The sequence below is a fragment of the Quercus suber genome, unplaced genomic scaffold (assembly GCF_002906115.3).
Source record: "Quercus suber isolate HL8 unplaced genomic scaffold, Cork oak 2.0 scaffold_125, whole genome shotgun sequence".
NCBI lineage: Eukaryota > Viridiplantae > Streptophyta > Magnoliopsida > Fagales > Fagaceae > Quercus > Quercus suber.
In genome coordinates, this window is record NW_027069589.1 from 642,460 (window position 1) to 654,061 (window position 11,602).

An 11,602-nucleotide genomic window follows, 5' to 3' on the forward strand; every position below is an offset into this window, starting at 1 on the left:
ATTTTGTAAAAGACCTTTAAACATCTTTCTCCCTATGTTAACAAACTACAAGATAGGTCCCAGTGCTTACAAAAGTAAAAAGATTTACTATCAAAATGTCAAGGAATTATAAAATATTTCACGCATTAGCATACCAAGTCCCTTAGGTTTAAATGCAACTCTTGACATAAAGAGACTAACATTCAAACTTGAAATATTTTGACACTTTAATACAACGATAATTCCAACGAAAAAAAACTATAACATCACCAATATTCATAACCCTAATTATCTAATTTAATTATAAATAACGTTTCCATGATTCATTTATAAATTGTCATTATCATTCTTCATTTCATTGCTCTCAAAATCCACAGGCCCCACTTAATGATTATAAGTTTATAACTATACAAAATTCGTATTATATTGAAACCAACACTTCAAAATATTGTTTTTCCACACAATTAAAGTCCTGAACAATTACTCGTTCAAAATAGTCTTTGATCAATTTTTCTCGGTGAAAATAACAACTTTAAAAATGAATGACTATATAGACATTCCTAGCTTTGAAAGATTATAGAGGTTGAAAAAAAAATCACTGATTGGAATGCTATCATAACGTGGGTTGTAAGAGATAATAATAAAGGCTAACATGGTTAATAATTCATTAGGCATGGTTGTTGATGAATAGAAACTGATAAACTATAGTTTAACAATGGCGGAAAAGGAAAACAATGAGAGAGAGATTAGTGAGAGAATGAAAAGATCAGCAACACTAACTCATTATTGTGTACATCAATACATATATATAGTATATACAGAATCTATGATAGCTTAAGCAAACTTCCTAACTATAATTCCGTAAAGTTTGGGTGCAGTTGTTCCCCAATTACACGCGTGATCAACATGTCATTAACTGAACAATATCTAGCTTCTAGAATAATCTCATAACCATAACTGCCAGTCACTGTGTGGAAGAAGATAAGCCCAGAGACCAGGGCTTAAAACGACATCGTGCAGTGCCAGATAATCAACAATGACAATAACAAGATCAATAATTATACCAACACTAATTATTTAAAAAAATATAAATTTTATCAATGTTTATGATTCACAAATTTTCATAACCCCATATATATGATTTATTCAAAATTGATGACTATGTAAATAATACAATCCATGTTTTTAATTTTCTTTTTCAATTTGACATTGTCGTTGCACTTTTATTTTTCTTAAGATGGAAGGCCGACCATATTTGAGGGAGAATATAAACCAATCACACGCAAAATCCACATTAATTACATTGGTCTTGATGGTTTTGGATATTGTATGAAATTTTTTTAGCACATACAATGTACATTCCGCGTGTGCCTAGTATTAATCATCACAATGTTGAAAATTGCCTTAATCCCCCTCTACTTGTTTTGTATTATGTAGGCATTGGCACCAAGAAAAAAGCACACAAAAACCAAAACTACTTGACACACAAATCTCTCTCTCTCTCTCTCTCTCTCTCTCTCTCTCTCTCACATTTACATGAACCTAGCAAAAAGCTCGAAATAAAAGCTCTTGGGGACTTACATGGAGTAACAATAGATTTAGGGATAAATATGTTATAAACTTCTATTCTACGATAATGGATATATATATATATATATATGTTTCCTTGGTAATGGTGAATAAATCCTCAGAGAATTTTTTCCTTCTAGGCTTTTCTCTTTATCTTTATATCATGTGTCTAATTTTATTTTTGCTGTTTATTATTTACAATACGGTATATGATTGTTCGACTGAGGTTCAAATTATTTGAGCATAATTGGTTAATTAAATACACTCAGTTTTAAAGGATCTAAATCTTCCAAAAATTTTTGTTTATATTTGCAAGGCTCCAAAAATATAAAAATACTAAAGAAGAGACTGGTATAAAGCAGGAGCCGTGTAAATCATCAAGTAGTGTCCTTGTTTATGGATGTTATTCCTTGTGACTTTCTTCAATTGATATCCAGTTGTTGAAAATGCATGAGGGATATTGTGCAGGTTTTGTGTGTATAAAATTGGAGATAGTAGCTCAAAATCAAAGAAGGGATAGTTTGTTTTTATTAGATGGTGCAAGATTGGGCTAGACAACCAATACATCTCTCTCTATCACCTTTAAAGGATAGAGATGCCATTTTGGTTACAAGGCCAATGCTTCTAGCATAAGTTTCTCATTGATGACATCGTAATGGTTCAATAAATGGTGCAAGGAAAAGTTCACCTTTTGGCAAATATTTGCTGTCCTTAGGGCCAATCCCTTCCAAAAGCTTTGTCTCCCAAACAATCATCAAGCACATTTCGCGACATCACGAGCTCAGCAACAAGATCCCTCAGGTGGGGTAGTTATGAATCCTTCACATTTCAGTCGAGATATTCCACTAACGGCCCAAGTCTCAGTCTAACTGATAATCTCATCTCCAATCTTGCCATTCTAGGCAACATCATGTGTAGACTTTCCTTTAAATGGGACCATCAGAAAGTATTGACTATGTACAATTAGCACACTAGCACCAGTAGGTTACAAGAATACAGTAAAGCACATGGATATGCCCAATTTAAGTTTCTTTTCCTCCAGCGGATTTATTCTACTAAAAAAATGTTTAATTCACTGACCATATACATTCTTTCAATTGTACTAGTTCATGAATGATTCTACCAACAATGCCACAACATATTTTACTTGATATAGTAGTGAAAGAATCTGACAAATCAGCAAAACAGACTTGTAAAAGAAGGATGGCAAGTAACAGAAGAATAGTAAGAAAATTAGTATTAGTAATCAGTGGTGTTCCAAATTAGAGGCATCCAGCAGCTGGTCTCCAACCCAAGAGATGACATTGTTCCTGCAACGGGATTCTGTATTTTAGAATAAAAAACCACAACTATTCAGGTATACCAAGTTGCATCAGACTGAATTAAAAACTTACAAATGAATCATAATAATTATTCCTCCCACTGTGACAATAGGTGCTTCCATATGACACTGAAGAATAAAGTTTTCAGTCAGCAAAAAACCATTGGCCTAATTAGTACTTAATCCCATATTTTAAATTGAACTGCAGCAGCGTCAACTTAATACATAGATTCTGCATTTTAGATTGAAATGCAGCAGCTTCATTTTGTACATTAGCCTACTTCAGCATCCTGTTTCATGCTGAACTGGATAGACCTTAACAAACTGATATGAACAGTAATGTATTTTACATTCTTGTTTTCCTTCAGATTATGAAGTTTCCACTCCATTCATACAAGAGTACTGTCAGAATATTAAACGTATCAAGTACTATATTTTAAACTAGCATTAGGCTTACTATTTGCAGGCATGAGTCTTTTCAATTTTACATAATTGTCTGCATAATGAGATTTTTGTTTGCAAGTGAAAGTAGGACTTTGGTACTGGGAGCCTTTCTTTTTTCCCTACCTAGTTCATGGCTTTTTCTAGTTAAATGCCATGAAATACTGGTTACAATTATGCAATATCATTTTGTGCATCTTTGATCTTTCAATGTTGTTGAGTCCCATTAATAAAACTTAAAAAGCTCCATTTCCCTTCCGTTTGACCATGTATTAATACAAAAAACTAATATAAAAGTTATACAATTAACTCTAGTCTCTATTTTATATGGCCTTTAGGTAGTTACAAATGCAGCCTAAGATCTTAAATCAACTGAAGCAGAGTATAAAGGAAGAACCAGAGAAACAAGTTAATGTACAAAAAAATTCCCCACCCCCCCCCCCCAAGTTAATGTACAAAAAAATTCCCCCCCCCCCCCCCCCTCCCCCTTTTTTTGGGTATCATGCTTCTCGACTTGATTGAATTAGTAACCCAAAAAAAAGAAAATGCTCAATGCAGATAGCACAGTCTTATTAGCTCCAAACAGATTATTACAAGTGAACATCTAACAAAGCATGATGCAAATCACTTTGATTAAAATATTATATGGTTATAAATTGGAAATAACATTGATTTTGACGCTCAAACTGTTATGATCATGAAATGGAAAATTTAAACCATTAATAACTAGAAATAAAATGAATGAAGTAGTGATCTGAGTATAAGCAAATTTAAAGAGATTTGAGAAAAGAATATGCAATATGAAATGAAGATTCCAAGGTCAAAGAATATAATAATGGAAAAATGAGTTGAGGTGCACCTCAAGGACCATTAACCTCAGCGGCAGCAGCAGTAAAAATTAGAAACCATCTGCATCATTCTCCTGTCTACCATACTGTGAAACCATGCATTGTCTAAGATACTGAAGCTTCTTCAGAATTTCCACCACTTCTTGCCTTTTTCCTTTTGTGATATAGGCACATCTAGATGTGAAAGATCATCTAGAAAGAAAATTAATTTAAATTATTTATACAACTTGGTGAAATAACTCTAGCTGCATTGTCCTGTTACTGGAAAGTTGTTATTATCAAGAGGCAGCAGTTCAATATACATTTAGATTAGATATATAGCCTATGCTCCCCCTTCTTTAACTCATTACTCCATCCCTTTTAATAGATTTCTGGAATTATTTCTGGTATTAGTATCAACTCAAGCTAGGGACTACTACTGCATCAGCCACCTTCATTTAGCAGCCCATATTTTGATGTGTGTTTCCAAGAAGTGCTTTCACCTTTTATTTACAATGGTCATTTTGAAGTGGGATTAATTGGCAAGAGAGAGTATTTTGTTCTTGGAATCTAGCTTTCCTCCTACTTGATTCTTCTTATGGAGGCTAGGAGCATACTTTTAAGTCCACTAACAGAATGGATCCTAAGGTGGGTTATCTAACCATAAAGCTCAGCATATGTTGAGATATGAAGTTTATAATTATAGAGATGTTTACCTGCTTCTGGATTAATTGAATTGTAATGAGTCTCTGCCCAAAAGCTTAACATAAGAACTGCAAAATCCACAATTCATTAATTTCATATTTACAGCTTACCAAATATAAAATTAAGGCATGGCCCAAAAAGTAAGGGGCATTAAGTTGCAACTTTCTATAAGAATGAATTAGGAAAAGTCATGCGAGTGAAAAATAAAAAAGTAGGTCCTAATAAAAAGTCTCAACATATCTAGCAATGAGAACTATTATGACCTTGATATAAATTTGTAATTCACATCAAGTTTCATAGGGATATAATGAGTAATTGTAAAAAATTTACCTCTTTTGGACTTTTGAATGTGGGGAAGAATCTCAATGTAACAAGTATCCTTAAAGGAAGTAATCAAAAATATCTTGACACCAAACTACAATCACAAGGTAAACATGCATCAGTTATCAGAAGAAGAAGAACTAGTATGGTGACAATCAAATTAACAAAGAAAAAAAATGGTAAATCACACATGTACATCAGTACACCATAAGTTGCATGAACCCATACAGAAAAAAGGAAATTTCCATAAAAATCACAAGAAAGTGATGATGAAAAAACATTAAGGCACTTAGTGTTTTCCTAATCAATAATTGACCAATTTATTTACAATTAGATAAAGGTAAATTTTGAGTTTAGAAATAAATTGCTCTCATAAATTTTTTCCACCAATAAAGTTCTGAATTTTGCAATTTGAAATTCCGCATCCAAATTTTAATGTCAAATTTGTTAGCAATTTGTAATCATGTTATATTTTCTCAAAATAGCTAAAATGAAATTAAGGAAGCACGGTTAATTAGGACCCTCTGAGCAGAAACTAATAAATGTGACCTCATACAAATATTTTTTTTTGGCTATGAAGTAATAGAGGGTTCAATGAAAAAATGTGTTCAAAATTTTCTATGGACAGGACAGCTGAAAGGAAATGGAGAATATAGAAAGGTTTGGGAAGCTCCTCTTACCCGATCTGCGGCAGCCTGCAATGTGACATGATCACCCCATTCACCTTCCCTATTTTATTTATGTCAAAGAGTGTAAGTATGAAATAGTTCCAAGTAAACATTAATGAATGCTATAACTTTGAAAAGAGAGAATGCCAAAATACTTGCTCATTTTCTCCAAGTAGTCATTATAAGTCATAGGAACGTAATTCTGGTAAAGTTCCAGCTGAGACTTGAGCTGTTGACATCAACACAAGGGAAAAAATAATCAAACCTTGACTTGCTTCTGGACATTAGGACTCAAATTCCTTTATAAAAGAGTAACTTTATTGGAATAGCAACCAACCTGTTCAATAACCTGTTCTCTTACAAATGTATGGAGGTCAGGATCACCATACAGTTGATCTGCTAGAGCACGAAACTGGAAGAGTACAAAAGTAATGGCATATCTTTTGATTTAGTATTATTGAGGACACATGATCATTACTACTAAGGTTTTGCAATAGAAAGAAAGAAACACAAGTAAATAAAAGTTATACATAAGGCTGAACTAAAACTACTTAGAAACCATGACAAAAGATTGCTAGACAAAATTTGGAAGCAAAGAAGAATTTATGCCCATGTTCATGATCAACTGAAATATTATAATAAACTTTAGCATTAAGTTGTAGAGCTGACATGTTAAAGGTAACGGTTTATGCCCATGTTGATGATCAACTGAAATATTATGTTGGCATATAATAAACTTTAGCATTAAGTTGTAGAGCTGACATGTTAAAGGTAACGGGAAAAAAATTATATAGTCAAAATGTTGGAACAGTCAAGATTAAGTTATGTTACGGCTATTATGCAGTAATTTGTGAAAATCCATCTTGAACTTAAGGTAAGGACTGACCTGACAGTTGCCATCTCCTTTGACCTCATTCTCAACCAGATTGTATAACTTCAGTCTGAAAGATAAAACAATTCTAACATCAGATATACAACATTTCAATATCAGTGTAACTGATAGAAAGTACACAAAAAGAAATAAAAACATCTTACAGGTTTTATAAATTTAAATGTGAGGAAATAACTGAAGGTTTGCAGGAAATGATGATCTTGGTTTTAGTTAAGATACTAAAAATTTCTTACCATATTGTATTTAATTGTGAATGGATAATTCTTTATTCATCTATCTATACAGCACTCACAGGTAAAGTAACATAGTGAGTCATTTTTTTCCCTAAAAATGTACTTGATGTGTAATCTTGTATATGTTTTTATTAATTGCTCTACCATTCACTATACATATAATTTTAATGTAGCAACATCAGGGAGAAATTAGCACTGAACCTTTCTAGCAGGCGTTGATGATCAGATTTCACATCATTAGCTGAGGGTACTTTTGCATTTGTTTTAGGAACGAACTGCCAAAAAATAAAAAGAGAATAAGGGTAACCCACAAAATGCCTGTATAACTTACCAGTAAGAAAAATATGAAAGAAAGGAAATATTACAACTTATTTTAGGCCAGAATACAGCATCAAAACAATAATTTAGATAACAAATGAAATCTATTGTATGTTCAACTACTAGTTTTAATTACTTCAAATTTTTTTTGATGAACAGTTGCTTCAATTAAATAACACACACACACACACACACATATATATATATATATGTATGTATGTATGTATGTATGTATAGAGAGAGAGACAGAGAAAGAGAGAGTAGAATATGATGGAAAATTTTAAATTTCTTATTTAATTAAATGCCCATAAATGTTTTTTGGATAATTTATGTCATTTATCTTGTCTTATTGTTAAATCACTTTTAATTAAAAAAATAAGTTATTTTTTGGAAGTACAAATAAGTGAAAATGAAAGACTAAAGAGTTCTATTCAAATTGTGAATAGAGAAGAATAAACTTTTATTTTCTGTTGGCAATAAAAGACTGTACAAAAGCAATACTTACACCAACAGTATTAATCTGCTTGTTCATTCTTCTGTACAAATAATCATCCGTAGCAAAGGTTTCCCTTATTTCGAATGATCTTAACAACTCCTCGGCACCACTTAGTAATTTTTCTAACGGAGTAGAACACAGACAGGGGATTTCGATTTCGGTTACTCGTCTTCTTGGATCATATGATGTTTTTAGACCATTAAAATGACCTACACACATCACAAAAAATTTTCCTAGCACTGTATGTAAGCAAAAGAAATATATAAATCACAGTCCAAGGTGCTAACCCAAATTGCAAGTACAAAGGCTAGGGTATCTTCTTGGTGCACCAACACAACTATGTGCCAAAATATTTGAAGTTTGGAAATGCTCTTGACGAGCACCAAAGTGCTCTTCTTCTTGAAGAGCATGTGCTATAGACTCGTCATTCTCCATCTCAGTATGGATATCTTGAACTTGTGTGACAAATTGTATTGTCCACCTCATTGTACTTGCCAATCTTTATAAAAAGGCATCGAAAGGGCAAGAAAAAGTCGACAAAAAATAAACCCATGTGGTATGTACCAAGAGAGGGGAAAAAAAAAAAAAAAATCAAACTTCAAATTCTTGGTATATAGTTAAAAGAAATCAAAGCTAACCTTGTTAACAAATGGAGGGATTTAATTTCTGTTTGCGGAAACGTGATGACAAAAAGGATTATTGGAGGAGATTACTTTGTAAGTGGTGATAAAGTTATATATTTTCTTAAAAATCTATTCCTATATATATATTGCTCGCTTGCATGCCTTCTTTATTAACCACAATTATAACAAAAACAAAAATAAGGTCCAGGCGTGCGCAGTATCTGCAGACATGATTCTCATTCAGATACACTTTAATACCTCGTGCACAATCATTGTCAATATGATTCTCATTTATTGGAATGCCAAATTTTAAAATTTAATTATTTTCTCAAAAGATTTTTTATTTATTTTTTTGAAATTGAAATCACATATGGAAAGGCAAGAGTGGACTGAGTTAGATCATTAGGGGCCCATGTCCTATCTCCTCTCTGGACTAGAAAAATCTATGCATGAAGGAAGTAGAATGGATTAGAGGTATTTCACCATGCCTAACAAGGTGGTTCTAATATTGATGAAATAGAGTTGAAAGAGAAAGGAGAGAGATAGCCATGAGAATGCAAAGTGAGAGAGAGAAGATCTGAAAAATATATATAATTAAATTATGTATAAAACTATTAAACTATATTTTTTAAGTCAGAGTGAGAGATTTATTATTATATTTGACTTTTAAATATGATATGTCTTACATAGAATTACATATAAATAAAGATAGGAGGGAAGGGGTTCAATAGGAGAGGAAACTTAATTGTGTCTTGACTTAATAATAAAAGGCAATCGTCATAAGTGATTATTTGTATTATTTTTAACATCAATGAATGTTGCATTAAAAAAAATCACTCAAATGTTAAAACCTCACATAACAAATATATTTTCGTTCTTTTTCTGAATCAGCAAATACAATTTCAACTATACTACTTTCAAAATTGTGAACGAAAATCCCAATGGTTTTTAATTTTTGTACGAAAATTAGATAGCCTTTTCTTTTTCTTTTGAAGTTTAATGACAAGTTTAAAATTGATTTCCGTTGATAAAACCAAAAAGAAACTTGTGCCTATTTAGAAAATATCAAATTTAATAAAAATCTTTTGTTCATTGAATGGTAAAGAAGCAGAAAGGCAAAGTTTCTGATGATGAAACCGAGAGCATCTTGGGTCAGCCTTGTGTCCGACTCTCCCTCATAGAGAGTGACTCCGTCCAAATCTTGAAGTGTAGTGCTCCAAATGTTGTTGGGGCTGTAAATCGTGGAGGTCTCTTTGGCGAGCTCTTGGTTCTCTTACATTTGTCCACAACAACTACCATGACAGCCAAAGTGCTAAAATGCTAATACCCCATTGAGACCAAAGATTTTATTTTTGGAAAGTAAGAAGTGAACACAAGTGACAAGTACACACTTACATGAGATAGAAATATATGCTCACCACTCTCAGGAATCCAACTAAGAGATACAAACGAAAAAACTCACCATCTATCAAAATCCATTATAGACTAAGAGTAAAACAAGAAGAATCCTTCTTTTTCTTCTCACGAGGTAAAGGATGGAAGTTAGAAAAGGGAAAAGTTAACCGAGGTACCAGAGTCATTTGTTTAAAAATTATTTTTAGAATTTTTTTATGAAAAAAGGAAAAAGTAACTGATTTAGTTTTATAACTTTCTATATTGATCAGAAAAAGTAGTATCAAAATTTTTAAAAAATAGTTTATTAACAAATGACCTTAAGAGTACCTATTAAATAAACTCATTAAAAAATACAATTGAAAAACTAATAGACACAGCTAAGAGCAATAGAATTCAAAATTCGCCCTTTCCCAAGTACATTAGTTCAACCCAAACAATCTGTAAAAAAAGAAAGTTATAACTCCTACAAAGCTCCAATTACATAATGCTTGATGCGTGGGAGACTAGAGTCTCACTGGCTAACTAACTGATTCAGAATAATTCTAGAATTAACTTCCAAAATGACCCAAAAATACTGCTATAACTTGTTGGGACGTTGAGTAGTACTATACTTGAATTATCAAACACCTATATGACTATGAGTAGTCTTTTCACGTGTCCAAACACACTCTTGTGTAAACAATGACCATTCCAAATTAAACTCAATTCTGTGACAATTTTCAAGAGTTGACAATGAATCAAATACGGCATCACAATGACGAACCTTGACATACTTCCGCTTCCTCCAATCGAAATACTTTGCCGTAACAGCTTTTAAGTAATGCCGCCAACACTTCATGTGACTGTCACTGCAACAATTTTGCTCTTCATCTCTGTTAACTAGTGCCTGAAATAGGAACTGCAATATACAAAAAATAAATGATAGGCAAAAACAGAAATAATATTAGTATGCAAAATATCACAGTCCAAGTGAAAAAAAATTCCCAATTTTACATCAAAGCCATTTGCTCCTCGTTAGGAAATTTTTACTCACCTTTATAAATTCATCGTTCTCTAGATTTGAATATGTCCGCAGAACTTTTGGATGACAACTCCATAATAAGCCATCTAAAACAGCTGTATATAGTCTTGCATTGTTGGAACATCATTCAGCACAAAATGCTTAACTAATGCATAAGAAAGTCAAAATGTTAAACAAAACTTTAGTAGTTCAAGAAATCAATTTTATTATATATATTGCTGTATTACAAACTTGAACAACAAGGCCCATACTGTAATTTTAATGATTAATAAAGTGACAGAAACATTAGGAGGAAAAAATATTTGGTGTAGTCAAACAGTAAAAAGCGAAAGAAATAGACATGCACGTGTAAATGATATGTATACACAATTTCATTTCACACATACCAAATCAAACTAATCTAAAAATAATAGGGGTGAGCTTATTTCATTCTGTAATTCAAGATGAGAAACTGTTTTTGTAAATTGATCAAGGTAGAAAAGTGTAGAACTAACCAGTAAACACTCTTTTCTCAAAAGCTGAAAAACCTGTAAAACACAATAAAAAAAAAAGTACCTGTAAATAAAATAAGAAAAAAGAATTGGTATTGAAATAATGCAATTAGACTAGGTACATAATAATGTTGTCACTACATGAAGATTAAAAATAGAAAATTAAATAAATAAAATTGAATTTTTGGGCTTACCGTAGTAGGGTGAAAGTGCAAGCTTAAAGTTTGTTGCTCCTTAAACTTTCCAAGATATCGTCTGAGTCTCAGAAACCAGAAAGTGTCTATAGAACCTTTTGGCCAGAG